General features: G+C 42.2%; 2 long non-coding RNA genes and 1 pseudogene across 3 annotated transcripts; 2 read left to right on the forward strand and 1 right to left on the reverse strand.

The window, feature by feature from the left end:
* Window positions 1–761: 761 nt before the first annotated feature.
* LOC119281427 lies at window positions 762–3,753 on the forward strand. Of its 2 annotated transcripts, XR_005138406.1 has the most exons (4): window positions 762–1,298; window positions 1,716–2,124; window positions 3,257–3,475; window positions 3,548–3,753. It is a non-coding gene; the product is annotated as an uncharacterized LOC119281427 (long non-coding RNA). The 2 variants fall into 2 exon arrangements; XR_005138407.1 differs by lacking the exon at window positions 3,548–3,753 and having other exon boundaries at window positions 3,257–3,521.
* Window positions 3,754–12,376: 8,623 nt separating this feature from the next.
* On the forward strand, window positions 12,377–18,824 carry LOC119279594 (annotated as a pseudogene).
* A 209-nt stretch (window positions 18,825–19,033) lies between these two features.
* On the reverse strand, window positions 19,034–23,633 carry LOC119276643. Its single transcript, XR_005136698.1, has 2 exons — window positions 23,267–23,633; window positions 19,034–19,448 (listed from the first exon to the last, which is right to left on the reverse strand). It is a non-coding gene; the product is annotated as an uncharacterized LOC119276643 (long non-coding RNA).
* Between the last annotated feature and the right edge of the window lie 16 nt (window positions 23,634–23,649).

Below are 23,649 nucleotides of genomic sequence, written 5' to 3' on the forward strand. Positions count from 1 at the left end.
GGAATGGACGGCCCAAATTATGTTAGTGTCTATATGTTTACTTGGTGGTGGTCTAGCGTGAGTGACACCTGCATCTGTAACTTACCCATTGGATGTTCTTTGAAATCACCTGACAACACAGGTGATGCTTTTCTTCCTTTCGTGATTTGTGAATAACACTAAGCCAACCAATCAATCAATATAACTTCCAGTTAGAACTTAGAGCATCTTTACCTAATGCTTTCATGCAATGCAGCTTTACAGACCAAAGGAACATGTTTTAGTAAGCTAAACTTTCATGTCTATAAAATTCTGCAGAAAACCACTAGGTATTACAAGGGCATCTTTCACACGTTGTCTACAATTTGTAGAGAAGAGAATGGTAGAGGATTGTAAAGGCCTTTGGTCCACCTTATTGGTAAGCCGTATGTTTCTGCTGAGAATTGTTTTTTAGTTGACTTCCCAGTAACTTTTATGTGTTACAAGGAGTTGGACCTGATATATCAATCAACGTTTATGTATATGAATCCCTGAGGTCTCATTGGAAAATGGAAAGTTGAATGTCAAACTGTGCGACCAATGATTTGATATGGTACCTCCCTCTTCTCTCTTCTATGAACCCTATAACACACGTCTCAAATCTTAATTTCTTTTATCCTATTGCAGGTTAATTCCAGTTGGGTGTGTTAACCTACAGTAATCAATCAAGTCAACAAATAAAACAATGATACTTTGTCTTCTGATTTTTGGTGATGATTTTTTTGTGACTAAACTAACAGGAGTTGAAGCATGTGTTCTTATTTTTTTATATGACTAGATGCATATGAACTGAAGCTCCATAATTTTCTTTTCAAGTCGACATTGGTGGCAACCAATACAATTAGCGTTATTTACAACCAATGAAGTCTTATAATTTTCTTTCTTAGAAATATACAGTGATGCTGACTATCATTTAGTAGCTCTACAGGCACTAGCCAAAAACAATAATGTTTATTTATTTAACCACCAAATAGAACAATAGGTTATTCTGCATTATGGGTACACAAATCACAACACTATATTTCAGCTGTAGAAATCTGTGTGGATGCCTGCTGATATTTTAAGCCTATATATTGCCGATTTGGTTTGAGTAATGCTTGAAGCATAATTTACTCCCTAATGTGCAAATAGCAGTATCATTTTTTGTCAAGAAACTGAGAAGACGGAAGAGAGTTGGTGTTGTCACTGTGGTGAGCCTATGCGGCAACCACAAGGCTGAAGTCTGCTTTGATCGTTGTTAAGATTTGAGCCTTGGCTCCGGTTTTGATAGCTCTATATCAGTGAGTTTAGTCCAGTAACTATTTTAAGTATCTTTACTGTGCATAGTTGCATACATTTTATTCATGGATTAGTCTTGGTAATATTAACATTTGAAAAGCAATTTTTGTGTGACCATTTTTTCATCTTAGTATCTCCATCTACCAGCAAAAGTCAACGTGCACAAACCTGTATTTAACATGCAACATGAGATAGTGTGCATCGAAACTATGCTTATGTTTGTGACATTCATGTGGCATCTCATGCAGATAGATTTTATTATCCATTTCTGTAGCATGCAATGTTTATTTTCTTCTTTTGGTCCATAATCCCTCCTCAAAGAAATATAAGAGTGTTTAGATCACTAAAGAAGTGATCTAAACGCTCTTATATTTCTTTACATATGGAGTACATGTCATGATTGTTGGATACACATGCAGACTTTCAGCGAGTTTTTGTTCTCGGACTTGGGATCCACAGTCCAAAGTTGATTGGTGGATCAAGTGAACTTGGTGCATCTCCATTCAAGCTGGAGTACAATTACCAGCCTGCTTGTTTAGCGCAGTCTCCATAATCATACAAGCAAATGAGCAGCTGGCGACCCAACACACAAAGTTTCTATCTTCTTATTTTCTATACAAGTAGCAGCTGGCGCAGCGGTGGTGTTGATGAACGACACCCAATGCAGAGGCGGCAGTTACCATAGGGAAGAGGTCAAGAACATCTAGCTCTTGTGGTGTTCCTCCTCATTATTGTCATCGCCATCAACAGCAACAATGACGACCGGCTCATGAGACAACTACTAGAGAGGGAGCGAGGAAGGGGGAGACAGATCTTTCAGGTACAATGGTATGGCAACCATGTTCTGAACTATCAATTAGATTTGGTGCTAAGTCAGCATCATGTTTTATCCAATCTATCAAGCACCATAAGTTTCATGTCGAATGTGTTGTAGAAATGTTCTTCCATAAATATGGTTTTAGTCCTTCATATTTTAGTATCATTGTAAATTTATCCATTCACATATGACTCTGAGAAACATTTTTAATTGGGGGAAGGAAGAATGGGAGAAAAGAAGAGTGCTTTGACGTAAAAAAAGAAGTCGTCAATATAGCCCGTTGCAACGCACGGGCGTTCTACTAGGAGATGCAAGTGGAGTGGAATAATGAAAATACATTGCATCAAATACATTTTTGATTGTTACTGTAATTTTTTTCTATACATGTAAAATTGGAAATGCATTATGCTTATGTTTGCAATCAGAAAAAAAATTAAAAGGCCCGTGACAACGCACGGGCATTGTACTAGGGAAACAAGTATTGACATTGTACTATGGAAACAAAACGAATAGACATGCAGACTAAGCTCCATATCCAAGGGATTTTGGTAGTACATGCCATGTTTATGCTCACTGTTGAATAGTTTGTATATAACTATTTATGCAATACTTGGATCATAGGAGCAATTCATTATGTATATTTTGCTGGGGATTGTGCCTTGCAGTCAATTTATAGAAGGGTAAGATGTATCGCAATATCTTTGACTTGCATTCTCTGTGATGTCAAGTAAGAAAATAGAATATATACTCTTTGAATTATATTTCTTTTTTTCGATGTCTCTGTCTTACTTATATAATCCAATTGGCATTCGCTAGAGTTTCTGTTGATGAAACATTTGTTTTGTGATGTGAGGAGGTTCTGTTTGTGACTTTGCAATCAATATTCGTAGATACGGTTCGTAGATCATGATATCTGCACAATCTCAATCTACTTCCTGTGACCATATATTGTATTAATGGGTTGTGTTAGGGTTATTTTATCAACTACTGGATTGTTGATCTACATTACGGTTTAATTCTTACACGAATTAATGTTGACTCGATTCCCTGTAGTAGGTTGAGAGGCTTCTCCTCTCATGATTTACTATGATTAGTTTGCTTGGCTCCATGCTCCTCATGATTTCTTTGAATTTTTTTTTGTAGGATCTCGGTCAAAAATCACCTAAGGAAAATATGTTGTTCTTCTCTACAAGGGTTGCATGTGGAATTTGAGGAGAATCTGTGCACCAGCATCCGACTCCTTGATGTTGCTCTGATCATATTGTGTAAATATATTTCTAATAAAGAAATCGCCCGATGGTGTACATGTTATAAATAACAAGAATCATCAAGTGTGAGAGATGGCAACATCATGATGGGATGGTATGTACTGTTGTGCTCATCAATAGAGTTAGATCACTTTTCTGTCTGAGAGTCGATTTTTTTGTGCGGTAGATGGATTGACAAGTACCAAAGATTGATGCCAAGCAGAACTAAAACCTATCCATGGATTACCTTCAGTCCCGCATTCCAATCAACAACATTGGGCTGAGTGAGCGCGCGGGTGGCGCAAGAGGCAATGGGCAGCCGGTGGAGACTGAGTGGAGAGCGGCGGTGGCGAGGTCGAGAGGTTGGCACCAGCGGCGAGTAGGCAATTACCGTGACGGGCGAGCGGACGGGGCTTGTAAGTGTCACGATTGCATCACAATTGGAATAAAGTAAACAATGCATACTCGTGTGGCCATTGACTGATTTTGTGTGTTGTGTGCTTGTGTTAACAGCCAGCCAAATCAATCAGCCAAGGGCCATTATGTACGTGAGTGTGTTAGCTGTGGGTATATCTGAAGATTATTTCTCAACTCGCCATGTGGGTAGAGACTAAAAAGACAATGCCATGGTAGCATGGCGGACCTGGCAAGTGCTACGAACATCATGATATTCTTCCTTTTCTTAATTCCTTGATTTGAAAAATAATTTGCTCTGCGTGTATAGGAACATAGCAATCGGGCAAACGACACTTTGGAATCTTGATCTATCAAGGGAAATATTTTTTTTACTTTAGAAAATGTGGGTTCGGATTGGTCTGTTGAGTTATGGCTGGCTGATCGGAATAATTTTTCTATTTAAAAAATGTAGCAAATAGCATTTCATTAAAGATTGGTCTATTGAGTTATGGCTGGCTCATCGGAATAATTTTCCTATTTAAAAATGTAGCAAATAGCATTTCATTAGAGATGGCTTTGCAGCAAAACGCAAATCACGCAAACCAAGCTATCGCCGCCTCGTCGCTCTCGCCGGGAGCGACAACAACCGTGGGTCTCTTCTTCGCCTTCTTAGTCGGCATCTCCTCCATCCGGATGCCCTGCAGCATGAGCCACTCCGCCACCGCCTGGGACTCGACCTCCAGGAAGTTTAGGTCCGTCTTCGGCCATTCGACACGCCACACCGCCACGTCGTAGGCACGAGAGGCCTCATCGGCGGTAGGATACGTGCCGAGCCACCAACGTTGCCCGGCATCGGAGAACTCCAGTCCAAAGTTCCCGGAGGGCTTCGCCCTCATGCCGAAGAAATCGAACTTTCCCTTCGGCGTCTTCTTCGGCGCCATCGGGTAACGGGCGACGGCCGAGCAGGGAGCGGGGAGGCAACGTGCGGCGCGGGGCGGAGGCGGGCGGAGCGGGGCGGCAGCGTGCGGCGCGGGGCGGAAGCGGACGGAGCAGTGCGGCGGACGAACTGGAGAGGAGGCAGACGGAGCAGGGCCGGAGAGGAGGCGGACGGAGCAGGGCCAGAGGGGAGGTGGACGGAGCAGGGCCGGGCGAAGGATCGACCGGAGGCGGAGGCGGCCTGAGAGGAGGCGGGCGAGGTCGGGGCGGAGGCGAACGCGATGGGCAGCGCAGTGGCAGGCGGCGGCCTAAGCGGGGTGGAATCAGTGGTGGGGGTCTGGATCTATGGCGGGGCGAGACCTTAAAAAGTTAACATGTAACTCTTGCAAACTATTTCAAGAGCCCGTGGTAATGCACGGGCATTCTACTAGTAGATATAGATAAGCAATTGGAATCAATTCAGGATAGAAGCAGATTTTGGCATGCTTTTTTTTATAAACGGGCTAGATGGTGGGCCGACTTGATTGGGACAGAGCATGGGCTGCGTGCTTCGGACGGGCCGAGGCCAGTTGTCATTATTATTTTACCCGAGCCTGTGCAGAAAATAGTACCACCTTGGATACTAAGAAAATCTAAAAAATAATATAGGTGAACGGATGAAAACTTTGGAGAAACACACCTTGCTTTATTAGTAGGTATAGATATAGATAAGCAATTGGAATCAATATTTTATCACGTTGTGGTGATTTTTAACAATTCGGGCACTGAGCGCAAAGTTTCTGGAAATTACAGCAAGATCAAATAACTATCATCCAAGAAGATCCTATAGGTCTAACTTGGCACAAACACTAATTAAAACACAAAATCACATCCAAACAGAAGATAGATGGATTATTTATTCCTAAACAGAAACAAAAATAAAAAAACCAAAAATAAAATTGGGTTGCCTCCCAACAAGCGCTATCGTTTAACGCCCCTAGCTAGACATAAAAGCAAGGATAGATCTAGGTATTGCCATAATAGTTGTATGGCAAATCATGAAAACTTCTCTCATATTCTCTACGTCCAGCAGTAAGTTTTCTTTGAGGCAAGCAAAAATAATCAAAATGGCTAAATTTAATGGGACAAAAGTCCCCAAGATCAATCTCGGGAGGTATGGGTGCCTCCCTAGGCCCTTTGTATTGCACAACCAATTCATCATTAAGAGCATTCTTTTGGCAAAAAGCTACCATCCTTCATTCAAAAGGAAAACCTAGTCCATTATTTTGAATAGCAAAATCATCATTAAGCTCGGAAATTTTATCAACTAGAACATCGGCAGGAACCTTTTTCCTAAGATTTTCATTATAAGCAATATGATCTAAAGATTGTAAAAGCATCATGTCTTCTTGATTAAATAGGATAGCTTCAATGGGAGGATGACTAGCATCCACCCTATAATGCGAAAAGATTTCTTTGGCCTCTTTTATTATAAATCTAAACTCATGAGCCAAAAAGATAGTGACGGCACGCTTAACAGAAGAATGCTCAATATTAGAGAATTCTAAGAAGATTCGTTGTATGCAAGGATGCATGTGCATAAATTGCCTTTCAAGTTCAACTATAAGCATTGCAATAGCGTCCGCAAGACTACTGGTTCTATGAAGAATAGAATCGCCCATAAAAGGCAAAGCACCGGCACAAGTAAAGAAATCTTGAATAACTCCTTTTTGAATAATATTACCGCTACCAACACGAATTTTTTTAGGGACATTTACATCTGTGCCCCTAACTCGAACCCACTACTCATATTTGCCCCTAATTTTGAAGCATGCTCAAATTTGCCCCTCCGCCGTTAAGTCACTACTCAGAAATGCCCTTCCGTACAGTACTCTAGCACTTTCCGTCCAATACTGTAGCACTTTCCCTCTGCTACAGTACACATGGGCCTTTGACGGTCAAAGGCCTTTGACTGGACGGAAGGGCATTTCTGAGTAGTGACTTAACGGCAGAGGGTCAAATTTGAGCATGCTTTGAAATTAGGGGCAAATCTGAGTAGGTGGTTCGAGTTAGGGGCAGAAATGCAAATGGCCCTTTTTTTATATGCAAGGTAGGGGGTTCTTCAGCAGGAGCATCAGAATTCTCCATGATATTATTATTGTCCATATCGGCAATAATTTCCCCAAATTTAGACATAACGACAGGCAAGCGAGAAAAAGCAAACGGAAAAAGAGAGGAGGAGATTGGGAAAGAGATGGCGAATAAAACGGCAAGGGTGAAATGGAGGAGAGGAAAACGAGAGGCAAATGGCAAATAATGTAATGCAGGAGATAGAGATTGTGATGGGTACTTAGTATGTTGACTTTTGTGCAGACTCCCCAGCAACGGAGTCCAACGTATCTAGAAAGGATGTGGTTTGTATGACGATAGCGGAGGGAACTTATATAATGATGAGTGCTTAAAGGTAGGTACCATCTCGAACACTAATCATGACATGGAAAAGTTGATACGTTGGGGAAGTTGATACGTTGCAAACACAACTTATATAATGATCATCATACCACATGTCATGGAGCGATAAGTAGGCATTGTGGTCTCTGGGGCGTGGGATCTGTTGATGACATTTGGAATGTGTTTGACACCGCACCTCGTGTTTACCCGCCGCCTGTACCCAGCCAATCCACTGCTCTCCCGATATCATGTCGCGCCTTTCCCCTCCTCACGCACCACTTCCTCCTTCCGTGAGCCCCGGCAGCCGTCCGCACACGCCCGCGGTGATCTTCCCCGGCGAGATGTGCCCGTCACGGTGATCTTCCCCGGCGAGGTGTGCCTGTCACGACCCGCCCCGTGACCGCCAGAGGTGCTGTGAGGAACCGACCAAGTTAATCCCATTTAATCGAGCCATCACCACTTATCAACCCAATTAAAAAGGAATAACCCCGATAGTCCTTGAGATGTGTCATGAGCGATGCCCAGGATTTAAACACACCCCACTAAGCACAATAATAAATAACCAATAACAAATCTAAACACCATTCATCACTTTGCATAAATAGATTCAAGTTGATTTACAACAAATTCAGAGTATTTACAATGAAAGGTTCTAGCATGGCACTCACGATCACCTAAACGGAAGGTTGACACTATATGAAGATAGTGTCTTCCTCCAGGCCTAGACCTTCACTCCCGTCCATGGAAAAGCTGCGGGTCACCTGCAAACAACTTAACGGCAGCACCGTGAGTACAAAAGTTACTCCGCAGGACTTATCCAACATATGGGTATATACTTGCCCGACTCTTAATGAGTATGCATTTGGTTTAGTAGCAAGGAAGGGCAATAGGTAAATAAGTTGCATAAAAAGGAGAAAGGCGTTTTGGAGGCCGAGCTCCATGGAGGCTTTTATTTTTGAAGAATTCAAATTCAAACTTTTATGGTTCAAAAAATTTTGAAAAAAATATATGCGTGTATGTAAGGATGTAACTCACATGTGTGCAAAAATTCACGATGAAATACCTTGAGTTGCGACCTGTACAAAAAAGACAAATCTATGGCCTAGGAGGATGAATAGTATCATGTGTTAAACAGCCCCAGATTTGTCTTTTTTGCACAGCCCTCATTTTAATGAATTTTGAACTGAAAATTTACACACGTGTGTATTATGCCTTCATGTATATCTGTAATTTTTTTCAATTTTTTTTGAAATGTAAAAATACGAATTTCAATGAAATTTCAAATTTGAATTTGGAGGCCTCACTGGAGCCCGAGCTCCAAAAGGTATTTCCGCATAAAAAGCACCTAGTAAAGTTTACTGTGATATAAACAAATAAAGACCTGGCATTCTATGCTCTAAGCCAAACATCAAGCAAGTACATGAAGTAAGGTGATCAAGTATATGAGCTCAGTCTTCCATGAACTCCCAACGGTAACTCTACTTTGAGACTCTAAACTCAAGAGCGTGCTCCGTGACCTGGAGCGAGGCTATTGCAATAGATTACAAACCTACAGGGGTGTACAACTGTACCCACACGAAAGGCAAGACCAACGACCATATCCCTGTACACAAGATAAGTGTTAATTCATGCCCCCAACCTTTCACATACCCGCACCCCACTATGAACGAACGGCCGGAAGTGTATAGGTGCACCGGACGCAGCCTGATCACACCTCATCACACCCCGCTCTCGAATTTCGGTCAAGGAACGGTGCGACTTATGCTACTTGGCTTACCTACCCATAATCAGCATGTGGTTTGTACGAAAAAGTGCTCAAGAGCCCAGCTACAAAGATAGGTCCTCAATCAACTCAATCAAGTCTAAATCAAGTGAGCTCCAATCTCAAATGACCCTAGCACACTTGCTCAAGTCTCGAATCATGATTATCATGGCTCAAATTTTAAACCAAACATAGCTATCCAAGTATTATTAGATCAAGCATAGCTATAGCTCGCGAGGGGTGGTGACCTTGCCACTTCTCGACTTCTACCGAAGCTAAGCATGGATAAGCAATTATAAACGTGACACCTAACAGGCATACTCACCTAAAGGAGGTTATTCTAGATCAAGGAAGGATAAATGCATAAAGATAGGAGCTAAGCAAACATATACACTAATATTGACTTATGCACATACAAGACACATATACACATTTGATCCAAATTAGGGTTCAAAGAATGCTTAGGTGCCTGCCTTGGGTGCCAACCGAGGCATCGTTGGCGATGGGGTCTTGTTGGGACTCGCCAACCTCTTGCTCCAGCGCTTTGGTCTCTACACGAAATGCAATGATACAAAATAAATAAACATACCATGAATGAGTGCAATGACATGAGAAAAAATATACTCAAATATGATCTAACAAAATTGGTTTCATGATTTTTGGACTAAAAGAGAATTAACCATGCAATTAACAAGATTAAAACTCATATAATTAATTCAGAAAATTAATTAATTATTTTGTGAGAAAACTCATTTTTAACAGGTTCTTTACATCATTGGAAAACCAACAAAATTTGTTTCACATTTTTCTGAGCTATATGCAATTTTATATGAATTTTACAAAAATGATACATGGGCTGTGAATAGTAACTGCGGAACGTCCGTGGTCAACTAACGGACTGTCCGCGGTGAGCCGACGGACTGTTCGAACCTCATGTACGGACTGTCCGCGGGACCCCGAAAATCCAAAATTGTCTCTGGATGATTTGGTTTTGATTACGGACAGTCCGTCCGGGACTCTCGGATTGTCCACGGATGAGGCGTGGCTCGCCGTCGAGCTCGCCGGCGGCGACTCCGACCATGTTTTTGGATGGAGTTTGTTTCTATGGGTTGCTAGAAGTGTATAGAGGTGATTCCAAGTGATAGATTTGAGAGAAAACAAGTTTTAGAAGCTCGAACCCATCAATGGTGATTGGGAACCCTAGGTTTCCATAGATGGGGCTAGGGAGCTCGATTGATGGCAAAGGAAGAGAGGGAGCGGTGAGGAAAGCTCACCGACGATGAGTAGAGCATGATCTTGATGCCGCTTGTTGACGTAGGGCAGCGTAGAAGTATATCGGGCCGAGTTCATCCTTGAGAGCTTGGGGAAGAAGAAGAGGAAAAGCTTGGGCTTGACCTTTCCCATGGTTCCCGGCGAGGAGGAGGTGGTGGAGAAGCTTGTCGGGGACGTCCTCCGGCGATCTCCGGTGAGGTTGGTGGTGGATTTGGTGGGGGGAGGAGTTTGCTCCCTCAATGGCTCCATGGGGAAGAGAGGAGGAGAAGGGAGGCAGTGGGGGAGAGAATGAGAGTGAGAGAAAGTGAGTGAGACGTACGGGTGAGCGGATAAGCTTATGGGTGGCTTTTGATGCGGTCTGATGAGCTCGGGCGGACTGTCCGTGCCCTACGGACGGACTGTCCGTGGCTATGGATTTTTGGTTCGTGACAACTCTCCCCCCTAAGGAATCTCGTCCCCGAGATTCAAGTAAGGACGGAAAAGGGAAAAAAATGAGGAGATGATAGGAATGGCGATGAAGCAACAGAGAGATAGGGTTTTCTCGATAAAGAACAAGATAGATTAGAGAAGCTCATACTTAATAAGTGCAAGATAGATTTGGAAACTTTTTTACTTGATAGAGTTATAGCACCAACAACATATGGACATCTTGATAAGAAATTGGTTCTTATGAGCTTGTAGAGATCTTTTGGTAGGAAGAAGAAAAGAAAGAATCATCATAGTCACAGAGTTTAGAATCCAAACATTGCCATAACCTTCATCCAAGAAATCAAGATAACACTTCAAGAAGATAAGGAAGCAAGCTTTTGATCGAGATATAGATGCAGTTGGCTAGATTGGATGAAGGTAGCTTGGCTTAGCAATTCGACGGGGACGTCGAATTCCAAGGGTGGGTGAGTTGTAATAGACCAACCCCAGTGGGCCGTTGTTGGGCCAAGGTGGGCCGGTCCAGAAGCTGGTTACTGTAGCGCGGCTACTCTAGCTGCGCTGAGAACACTGTAACGCGAGTGGGAGTGGGATTTAGTCCCACATCGCTAGCCTGAGGTGAGCCAGACCAAGCTAAATAGTTGGTCCTGGGAGGCCTGTTAACCTAGATTGATCTTTTTTGCGTGAAGCGAGGACGAAAGCGTAAGAGGTTAACTGATAGGTGTGGTCCATTCAACGTGTAGAGTGGGTCTTAGCCGTCATCCTAGGTCGGGTCGTTACGGGTGATAGTCTTATCTTCAGTCTTGCATCTAATTTAGATATGACAAAAAAAGACGTCTATTCCTATAAACATGGTGAGACATATTGTGCTAAGAGATCATATCTTGTTTCCTAAGATAGCACCATTGTACATGCCCTTATATGCCTTCTCTCCCCCTAACCTTACAGGGGGAATGTATCCGGTGCACCCGCACTTGTGGTGCTACCGGTGCACCGGATGCCATAGAATATTTTTAAAAATCTGAAAAAAAAATCTAGCATGTTAACACATCATCAATGTATGATGTCACAAAATTTCGTATAAAAAATTAAAATATTTTTTGAGATATAAAAATGACAAATTTGACATCAGTGTGATAATGGGCCAAATCTAAAGCCCAAGTTATGTTACGTACTATTCAGTGTTGAATTTGTCATTTTTGTTTTTTGAGTTATGTTTCAACTTTTGACTTGAAATTTTGTGACAATCTACATTGATGTTATGTGTGTGTGCTAAAAAAATTTCCGGAATTTTTTGAACATTTTAAACGCATAATACTCCCTCCATTCCACAATGTAGTGCTTCCTCTATCCACGTGCTTTAACTTTGACCGTAAATTTAACTATCAAGACCGATTGCGGCGGGGGCAAAAGTTATATCAGTGAATTCGTATTCGAAAGAAGTTTTTAATTATGTAACTTTTTCTCCCGCCGCAGTCGGTCTCGTTCGTTAAATTTATGGTCAAAGTTCGACCTCGAAAAGCGTGGGCGCACTATATTTTGGAATGGAGGGAGTATGAGCTCGGTGCACCGGTAGCACCACAAGCTCCGGTGCACCAGATATTTTCCCCCTTACAGGTGGGCCCTTCTGTCCATACACCGAATCCACGGGTGTTACAGTGCCGCGGCCCCGCCGTCATCCACCTGCGTTGCCGCCGCGGCCTTCTGTCCACCAACGCCACCCCTTTCTCTCTGATTGCGCGGGTGGCCAGATCCGAGCTTTGGCTGCTCCATGCCTCCATCGCGGCAGCAGCAATGCCTCGGCCGGGGTGTGGCCGCGGGGACAAGAGCGGCGACGGAGGTGGGCAGGTGCGTGGCCACCGGCACCCGGCATGCGTGACTAGCGTGAGGTCAGGAAGCAGCGGCGGCAGGCCAGGGCTGGGACGAGCAGTTCAGGGGCGCGGGCCACGGCACCCGGCCTGCCTCCTACGCTGATCTGCAGCGCGCGGCGCACTGGGGCGCGAGGGCCATCGCGGCGTCCTCGACATCCTCGCGGCTGAGTGCTGACGTGGTCCGACGCGTGCCGTGGTGTGGACGGCCGCGCCCCTCGAGGCCCGACGCGACGCGCGACTACGGCGGCTGTCCGGCACGGGCCGGGGTTGCGACGGCCGCCGCGCACGCTCTTCAGCTTCAAGGACAAAACTCCCCATATGTCGAGCCCGTCTCCGCGGCCGCTCATCTACTGATTCCGCGTCCCCACGTACTGGTGAACGCTCCCTATTTTCCACTTTGCAATGTCGTAACATGTCCTGTGTTGGATGATTCGATCGACGCTTGCATGCTTCGCGTAGTTACTGGTATCTGATGCAAGACATCCCGTCACTGCTACAGTATTTGAAGTACAGCAAGGTCAAGTATAATGGGCTAATGGCATCATATACCATTCCATTAATTGAGTAAATTATTGAATTAAGTGAGAATAATAAAATTGAGATGGCAGCTGCTCTCTTGCTTGATAAATTGTTTCTCTTCAGGAATTTGCAAACAATCTTTTCAATAGAATGGGCGGCTAAATTTTCTTTCTTTGTTTGAGATCTGGAGACTTATGTTGGATATTTTGCTTATTAATAATATTGGCCGTATGCATCATTCAGATGCAGAGGCTGGGGCATGCCCCCCTTTTCGAAAAAAAATGAAAAGAATGGCGGCTAAATAGAATGACGGCATAGACTGAAATTATTGAGTGAAAGCTGTCAAATGTGTATTCTCTTTCATTTTATTTATGAAATCTGTCATACTATCTGCATCTAATCTGTCATACTACCTTCATAGACTGGATTACATTACTTTGTCAGATGAGAGCTGATGGGGTGGCTCCTATTTCATACCAGGAAAGTAGCAGCACCCTTCGGATCAGCTAACTATCTCCTCAAGACCATGTCATGACTTAGGGATTTGTGCTGCAATAATTATTACCTTGTGCAAGGAGGAAGTTGACATCGATTCAGTTACCGCATCCCATAGACGGTCAGTTTCTATTCTTCCGAGTTCTGCCGCTCCTATTTATATTTATGAACCATCCAGTTATTAATTGAAATAAATTATCTTCGTGGGAGTACCCTTTTGGTACATCCCTTATCCTTCTATGATCCTCCCTATTTTGCTGCCATATGGGCTTTTAGAGATCTGATCATAGATTTCATTCTCCATGTGGCATGTATCCTTATTGAAGTTGCACATTTAAAGATATGCAGCACCAACATTTTTAGACACGGCTGTTGAAAAACCAACTTGTCAAAAAATTCTTTAGCAGATTGAATATCAAGACTAAGGTCATCAGCACTCTCATAATTTCAGTTTGAACATATTGGAAAGTTTGCAGGTTTCCAGAACAATACAAGCATCTAAGAAACACTGCTGCTATTTAGTAGTAGGTATAAGCTACAACCTGTACATTGTTCCTAATTTTATTGCAATATGTAATGCTTTTTTATTCTTTTGTCAGAATATTTTGAATCATTAGGCAATGAGGGAATCTGAGCTCCCAACCCATGGTCGTGTTGCCAAGGTATGTGGACACAAATCAATCCCGACTGGTTACTTTGTTCCTTCTTATTTGATGTGTCACTTTCTTGCAATTTCAAGCGTGTTCATATTGTTTTCTTATAGAACAAATGCTCCTTGTTGAGTTGCAGTGGAAGCCATCTAGAAAAGAATGCTCTTACTAATGGAGGTCAATTTTGAGTGCTTCACTTCTAGGTCTTGGATTGTTTTTTATAGCATATGTTGTATCAAATTTTTTTGTAGCTATATATGATCCCTCACAGATTAGTATTTCACATTCATTTTCAAAGTTACTTGCACATCGGTGCATCCTAATGAGCAGGGAGATGTATTTTCATCATTTTTTCCTCATCATCATATATTCATAAGAAAGGGACCACCTACCTAACAATAGCAAGTGAGGATCGGTGATGGCGGCTTGACTCAGTTAGATATTGCTTTATTCATTTTATGGTTTGTTCTCTATATGAATTAGTATTTTTCATGGGTTTGCAGCAATGCTTATCCTCTTAACATGGTGGACATTAATTTTTTTATAACACAGGTAATTTTTTATCCACTGAACATATGGAATTAACTAAAAGTTCAGATGAAACTTGTACTCTACAGGTGAAAGAGTGACAACATTTGTACATTTCTGGAACTGAAAGGATACATACGACCTGTTGTTTTCCGGTAGGTATGTACAATGGACACCTTGCAAATTCAGAATGCTTAAAGAATGGACACCTACAGGAAAACATTTGTAAACATTTGGATGTTCTGTATTATATAATTTTGGATTCTCTATAAATGTTTTTCTGGAAAGGGCTGGTTTGAAGATTATTCTGACTAACGACACTAGCCGCACCTGGAAAAACATTGCTTGATAGAGTTGAATTCTATGAATCCGATCTTCTTTCTTACTGTAGAGACAACAAGATAGAGCTTGATCGCATTGTTGGATGCATACCACAGGTGCAGGCAATTGTCCCCCTTGTTTGGTGAAATAAAATGAAAGAAAAAAATGCTACTCAATTACATGTCTTTGTTTCAGATTCTTAACCCTAATACAGAGGCAATGTCAAAGATTGTAACTGAAAATTCAAATGAGAAATTTTTGTACTCATTGAGTAACTACTGTGCACTTTAGGTTAGTTTAAGGGTGTCTTACATACATTCTTCACTCAATCAAAATGCAGTCGCATTCATGAAACTTAAAATCAAGCCCCATTTAATTAAATTGTTTTTTCTTCAAATTTTTCTTGATCTGGAGTTAAGGATCTGTACTAAATCTATTTATGCATTGTATTTCATGTAGCTTTGTGTGCTCGTTTAAACAATTGTTGTTGAAACACCAATTAAATAAGTGAATGTACTTATAGAACTTTTGTTTTATTGAATCTTCTATCAGGGTTGCAGTTAGCATTATTTTTTCAGCATCATTACCAATCAATTGCCTTGTTGCAGGCTGCTGACACAGATATTTCAGCCTTAGTTGAAATTGAGAAAAATAGCAGACATCGCTTTGAGTTCTTCATGGATCTTGTTGGGGATCAGCCTATCTGTGCTTGCACTGCCTGGGCATGTATGATGAAATCAGGTGGCCGCATTTCACATGCTTTGTCTGTGTATAGTTGTCAACTTCGCCATCCCAACCAGGTTCCTTTCTGTTCTGTATTGATTTCTATAAGTTGCAATATGACAACAGAAATATTTGAGTTTCTTAAAGATGGATTTCATGAAGTCAGCAATACCCTCGATTTATCCTTTGATGATGACTCTGTTGCTGTCGAACAAATTCCCTTCCTAGCAACCTAGCTAGTTTTTTTGAAAGAGAATAAGTCCAATTCCTGTGAGCCACCAGCTAGATGTCTAAACGATTTATGAAGAGCTACCACCACATTCCTCTAACTCCTGATGTAAGACTTGTCAATATTATCTTCGAACTCTACTGATTATATGCCTATGCTTCTGACCTATAATTCACATGATGCTATTTTTTCTCCTGGTTCCTAGAATGTTGTTGTGTTCCCTTCTCGTGCTGTGGCAATAGAAAATGCTCTTCAATTGTTCTCACCAGCGCTCGCAATTGTTGATGAACATTTGACCAGACACTTGCCCAAGCAATGGTTAACATCTTTAGCAATTGAGGTAACTTGCTTTTGTTCTATATCTTTGTTTATGATCATGGATCTGGTTGTTCGCCAACACTCACTTTTTTTTTTGGAAACTTCAGGCTAGAACAGAGTACAGTTACTGTGACTGAGGCACCACGCCAGTCAGATTTACTGATTGAGTTGATCAGGAAGCTAAAGCCTCAAGTTGTTGTTACTGGGATGGCTCAATTTGAGGCTATCACAAGTGCTGCTTTTGAGAACTTACTAAATGCAACAAAAGATGTTGTCTCCCTGGTTATTCCTGGATATTTCAGAGCATCTAGAGTTGTCTAGTCTGCCAAGCTCTAATGGTGTATTTAAATATCTTGCTGGAAAGACCCTACCTTCCCATGCAGCTATACTGTGTGGTTTAGTAAAGAACCAGGTGCCTACAACTTAAACACAGCATTTAATTCCATTGGTGCACTGTACTGCTATGAATTAAAATTATAAGTTCCGCTCGTAATTGCTTTCTGATTTTGGTTGTAGGTTTATTCCGATCTGAAGTTTCTTTTGCCATATCTGAAGATGCAGCTGTATATAAAGCATTGTCACAAACTATTGAGCTATTAGAAGGCCACATGTCTTTGATCAGCCAGCACTATTATGGTTGCCTTTTCCATGAGCTTCTGGCATTTCAAATTGCTGACCGGCATCCACAGCAGGAGGTAAACATGCTTAGGTCCAAATCTGCCTCATCCATAACCCATCCATACTAATTCTTTGTAATGGTTAGTGAACATTCCCCTTACTCCCTTAGTGTAAATCAGGTAGTTCTTAAATCTTCTACTAGTTGGGTAGTACCTACTATTGTGTGGTAGGATGCTTTATTGTGTTTTTCAATGATTTTGTATAATTGTGAGCAAGGTAATAACGCATCCAGAGCACAAGGATATTTGGTGGCCTTATTAGTTTCCTTAACTTGTTATCTTATGTATCCCTTGCTCTTTTTCAGAGGCACCGGCAGAAGTGATACCTCATCAGATGATAGGATTTTCTGATCCAGCTATGTCTACTGTAAAGGCAGCTGAAACTTTCATTCATGATTCAAATGAATCAGTGTCACTCATATGGATTTAGATCACAGCTTTCTGCCAGTACCTTCTGCAGTGAATGCCTGTGCCTTTGAAAGTTTTGTTAGGTGAAACATCACTGATTCTGAGACCGATGTTCATTCCAGCATCCAGCAGCTGGTGAAAGATAGCTATGGTTTATCGGTAGATGGTTGTTCTGAAATTATCTATGTCAATACCTCTCTTGCACTCTTCAATAAGCTTGTTCTCTGTTGCAGGCAAGAACAGGGCACCTTGCTTTTCCCCTTGGGCACCAATGGCCATTACATCTCTGCAGCAAAGTTTGTGAATGCAAGCACCTTGACTATACCTACAACTTTCAGTTCAGGATTCAAGATTGAGCCAAAGGTTCTAGCTTTTTTGCGAAACAGCGAAAGGTTCTAGCTGACACTCTTAAGAATGTATCTCGGCCATGGGTGTACATTTGTGGCCCCACGATCAACCCTACTGGTTTTCTGTACAGTGACAGTAATATTCAAGAGCTGCTCTCCGTCTGCGCTGAATATGGAGCTACTAGGGTAGCGATAGATACCTCCTTCTAGGCCTGGAGTGGTAATGGATGGCTGGAGTCGGTGGAATCTGGAAGGATGCCTTTCTTCTTTAAAATGTTCAAAGCCCTCATTATCTGTAGTCCTGCTAGGAGAACTGTCTTTTGAGCTGATTGCAGCAGGACATGACTTTGAGTTTGTAATTTTGAATGACCCATCCTTGGTTGATGCGTTTCATAGTTTCCCGAGCTTGAGTCGGCTGCACAGCACATTTTCAAAAAGCTACTTGGCCTGAAGAACTAGAAGGATCAGCATTTCTCTGATCTAATGGCGGAGCAGCAGTACGAGCTGATGATCATTCTTCTGTACATGCTGATGATCATTCTTCTGTAGTTTCTATGCTTTCAAGCTATGTTTGACATTTTCTCTTGTGTCACCGTTGCACAATGAACAGACGTTGCAGAGTTGTGGCTGGGACGTTGCCAGCGGTTGTGCTGGCATATCGATGCTGGCGAAACCGACTGCCTACATTGGGAAGCGCTTCAAAGCTGATGGCTTTGAGGGCAAGCTGGATGCGAGCAACATCAGGGAAACCATCCTCAGAGCCACGGGGCTGTGCATAAACAGCAGCTCCTGGACTGGGATACCCGACTACTGCCGGTTCAGCTTTGCGCTGGAGAGCGGCAAATTTGAGCGCGCAATGGGATGCATAACTCGGTTCAAGGAGTTGGTTCTGGGAGGCAATGTTCAGGCTTAGATGAATGGAAACTGATTGCAGACTGGTGATTGATCGATCGCCTCCATCCCATTCCCGTTCTGGGAGGCAATCAATTCATTGTTTGAAAATCAAACCTTAGTGCTATGAAGTAGTAATATTGCCCAAATATGTATGTAAAGGAATATGGCTACATGTTGTACCTGAAGTCTGTCCCGTCCAGCTTACACATTCTCTTCTCTGTCAAGTTAAACTCAGATTATCCAACTTTCTTAACCTACGCAATTACGTGTGCATGCTTCTTGTACTGTTTTCTATTTGTAGTATCTCCATCAGATCGGGGTAGCTCTAGACAAGGTTTTCAAATTCCCGGACACTAGTTCTATATATTTGTACTACTTCTATCATGAAACCAGAGATGATTATATTTCATCGGCAAAGTAAAAATGGGTCCCAACTAAAATTGTAAAATCAGGTTTGATTCCGAATCAGACTAACCAAACAGCACTTTTATTTCATGCCGAACCAAACCGCCCGAAACGGGCCTCATTCCGGGCCGTTCCGACACGGGATGGGCTCTCCTGCTGGGATCCCTGCACGCACTATCGTGCAGGGCCAACCAGCGGCCAACACGTGGCCTGGTGGACCCCATCACTAAGACAACCAGCCCGTATCTCTCTAATTACATAAAATCAGTAAAACTGCCTTTCTTTCTCGCGCGTATCAACAGATTGCCGCCAAAATCGCCAACATCCTTTCTCCTATCTATCTACTCCATTGTGGATCACACGAGAATAGATCAGGATCGATAGAGAATTGCCCTCTCACGTGGACCAGCATCTACGGTGTTCTTCGGCATGGAAGGAGCTCCTGCGACTTCATCCATAGGTTTGTTGTTGTGTCTTGAATCTGCAAATTATCAACACTCTCATCATATGGAGGAGACAAGATTAAACAGAAACAAAGGAAGAGCTTAATTTATGACATGCAAATTAATCCTTGAGACTTAGCTCCACGTACTTCATCTTCCATAGGTCTGTTTCTTGTGTCTTCTTTGCAAATTGTAATGATAGAGATTATTGTATCTAAGAAAAAGGACAATGTTTTGCTAATGCTCCTATGAATACAGTGTGATATTTTGCAAAATATGTTGTCCCATCTTCAAGTGTTGTTCAGGTTTCACTACAACAGGACTCTGAATATTGTGTTTTTTTTAACAAAACTGTGTCGTCCATGAACTAATTAGTATATGATATTTTAATGTTGTGTAGATCATGAGACCACTAATGTGGGAGAGGCAGGTCGAAACACAGATGATTATTACAGCAAAAGGTTAAAACCAGAGATAGGAATGGAATTTGAGAATGAAGATATAGCATATGAGTTTTATAATGCATATGCAGGACATGTAGGTTTCAGTGTTAGGAAATTTTGGCATGATAAATCCTCAACGAATGTTATTCGAACAAAGAAATTTGTATGCTCAAAGGCAGGTTTCAAGGACAAGAGCAAGGAACAATGCCAGCGGAAGCGAGCAGATACAAGAGTTGGCTGTCTGGCAGAGATGACCATCAAAATAAGTGCTAACGGAAAATATGTTGTAAGCAGCTTGGAGGATGCCCATAATCATGAACTCGTAACTCCAAGCAAATCCCATCTACTGCGATCCCAAAGAAGAATTACAGAAGCTCAAAAGGCCCAGATTGACATATTGAATGATTCGGGTATTAGACCAAAATCTGGTCATGAAGTGATGAGTAGGCAAGCAGGGGGCCGACAAAGTCTTTGCTTCGGTCACAAAGATTATAAAAATTATCTCCGATCAAAGCGTATGCAATCAATCCAAGAAGGAGACACAGGTGCCATTCTTCAATACCTACAGGACAAGCAAATGGAAAATCCTTCCTTTTTTTATGCAATACAAGTAGATGAAGAGGATATGATGACCAATATATTCTGGGCAGATGCAAGATCAATATTAGATTATCACTACTTTGGTGATGTGGTATGCTTTGACACAACCTTTAAGACAAATAGTTATGGAAGACCATTTGCCCCTTTTGTTGGTGTCAACCATCATAAACAAACAGTGATTTTTGGAGCTGCATTATTGTACGATGAAACAGCTGATACATTTGAATGGTTATTTGAAACATTCAAAAGGGCTATGTCAGGGAAAGAATCAAAAACAATATTGACCGACCAATGTCCTGCCATTATTAGTGCCATTGACAAGGTTTTTACCAATTCAATACATCGTCTATGTGTGTGGCACGTGTATCAGAATGCTGCAAAACATTTGAGTCATGTTTTCCAAGGTTCAAAGACATTTAAGAAAGATTTTGGCAAGTGTGTTTATGATTTTGAAGAAGTTGATGATTTCTTAGTAGGTTGGAATGATATGCTAGTGAAATATAATTTGGAAGACAATGACTGGCTACATAGATTATTTCAGAACAAGGAGAAGTGGGCTTTGGTTTATGGTCGGCAGACCTTTTGTGCGGATATGAAATCTACGCAAAGAAGCGAGAGTATGAATGCACTATTGAAGCGATACTTGCATGTTCGCCTTGATTTATTAGATTTCTTCAAGCACTATGAGAGGGCCGTGGATGATAGAAGGTATGCTGAAGTGGAAAGTGATTTCTATGCGAGTCAAACATCACCAAAAGTGCCACATATGCAGATGTTGATTCAAACTTCCAAAGTATATACACCTGCTATGTTCGAGATATTTAAAGAAGAATTTGACATGGTAATGGGATATTGTGTGTATGAAAGTGGCCGTACTGCCTCTATTTCTGAATTCAAGGTTACCCATTCACAGCTAGCCAAAATAGTCATAAAGTGAAATTTGATCACGACGGATCAAAAGTTTCCTGCTCATGCAAAAAGTTTGAATCTGTTGGGGTCTTGTGTCGTCATGCATTGAAGGTGTTGGACCACAACAATATTAAGGAGTTGGCACCGGAATATATCTTGAAAAGATGGACAAGGCAAGCAAAATCAGGGCCATCATATGCAATTCAAAAGTGCGCTGATGATGAAGATGCTAGAGTTGTGCTAGCTAGGCAGTATGGATCACTATGTCGCACTTACAATAACATTTTGAGCAAAGCAGCAGCAAACAAAGAGGCATATGCACTACTGCAAAGTATGTCAATAGAACTAATGGAAAAGGTGGACCAGATTTTACATGGAAGCAACCAATCGAAAGATATACCATCAAATCATGAACAAGCTGAGAAACAAGCAGAGAAACAGCCAGTTGAATGCAACAATGAGAATGTTGTCCAAGCAAAAGGAATAAGGAGAAAAGAAAAAGAAAATAGCAGTAAGAGGATTAAATCTGGATTGGAACTAAACAAAAAGAATACACACAATAAAGGTATGGTACAGCTCAAGAAATGGCTACATAATTATCTCCTCATGTTATTCAAATAGATCTAACAGTTTCTTTTCCAAATAGGTCAAGCAACAACATGCAAGAATAGGAATGGTGATTGTGCTTCTGCCTCAACTGAAGCAAATCCTAGCTTCACCATGTCAAATCAGTACTCCAACTTGCAAGTACTGCAGAGTGCCATGCCTCTAGTACCACATGCTACGAACTACAGTTTGCAAGTATCATCGCACGCTATGCCTCCACTACCACATGCTGCGAACTACAGTTCGCAAGTATTGTCGCACGCTATCCCTCCGAACCCACAAGCTACGAACTACAATTCGCAAGTATTTCCGCGCGCTATGCCTCCGCACCCACAAGCTACAAACTCCAATTTGCAAGTATTGCCGCGTGCTATGCCTCCGCAACCACAGGCAGAAAACTACAATTTGCATCTACTTCCTCAGACTATGACACCAGTGCCACAGCCACAGAATTATAATTTGCAAGTACTGCATCACGGCCTGCCTCAACTACCGCAGGCAGATGCTACTTCTTTTCAGCAGTTACTCGGCTTGCAACCACAGCAACCATATTTCTATTATGGCACTCAACCAAGTCAGGTATATTTACTTGGTTAGTCGTTAAAAATTAAGATGAACATGCATAGGTCATTCACTTCCATTAACTTTAAACTATATGTAGAGTTCTGTATTGATACCGAACTCGGAATGGCCAGCATATCAAAATGACCAGCTGCCGACTAAGGTATTGTTTCACTTACAAGTCAGACTCTCAAATTCAAGTTTATTTCTCACACGAAATCGTTCCTTTTTTTTATTTCAGGACTTGGGTAGCCAATCAAGCCATGGACAAGATAGCACTTTTAAATAGCTCATTCGCAAAAAAAATAAAAAAAATAGCTCTGTATAAACTTTGCTTCTAAGGATTGCTCTACAAAACAATTACGTCCCCATGTAATAGTTTATCTTACTGTTCCTTTTGGTGTGAGATGTATAACGGATTTATTCTAAATGGATATATATAGGTGCACCGATTAGTTGCTGGTTATTTCTCCGTGGTTCCATCCACAAGGATCTTTCACCAATTTGAGATTTCTGTGACTGTCGTGTGACTAAAAACAGAGAACATAGCTGAACATAGCTACATGACGCTGCCTAGTTTGAAGTCATTGAAAGCTAGTTTAATCTCAAATTAACGGTTATCTTAGCAACATACTAGCAGTAATTAATTGGATAGCCCTTGTACTAGTTTGAAGCCATCGTAAGCTAGCTACTAGTACACGATAGATGAAGAAATCAGCTATCAGCCTACCACTGACCTGTAACCTCTGTCCGGCGAGTGTGCATCTGGCTCCCGTCTTGATGTGCGCCTGCACGGCCTCTTGCGGCATCCCAGCGAAGCAGTGCTGCACCCAGCCGGCCGCATGCCCTGCAGTTCCCCACCTTCTCCAAGGGATCTGGTCGGTCCAGGAGGGGAACGGCGGCATGCCAGAGCAGCTGCTCCAGCCTTGGCCGGGGCTTGGGCGCGCCGGAGTCAGGCAGCGGCAGCCGCGACTGCTCCCTCTGTTGCTCGCCACGACCACGACGCTGCCGGACGGCGGACCTCACTTTCTGGATCTCTCTATCTCTCTCACTCACGGAGCTTAGTTCAGTGGAATAATGGTAGTACTAGCTCGAAGCGTCCGCGGCGGATAAGGCAAGG

This window comes from Triticum dicoccoides, chromosome 3B (assembly GCF_002162155.2).
Source record: "Triticum dicoccoides isolate Atlit2015 ecotype Zavitan chromosome 3B, WEW_v2.0, whole genome shotgun sequence".
NCBI lineage: Eukaryota > Viridiplantae > Streptophyta > Magnoliopsida > Poales > Poaceae > Triticum > Triticum dicoccoides.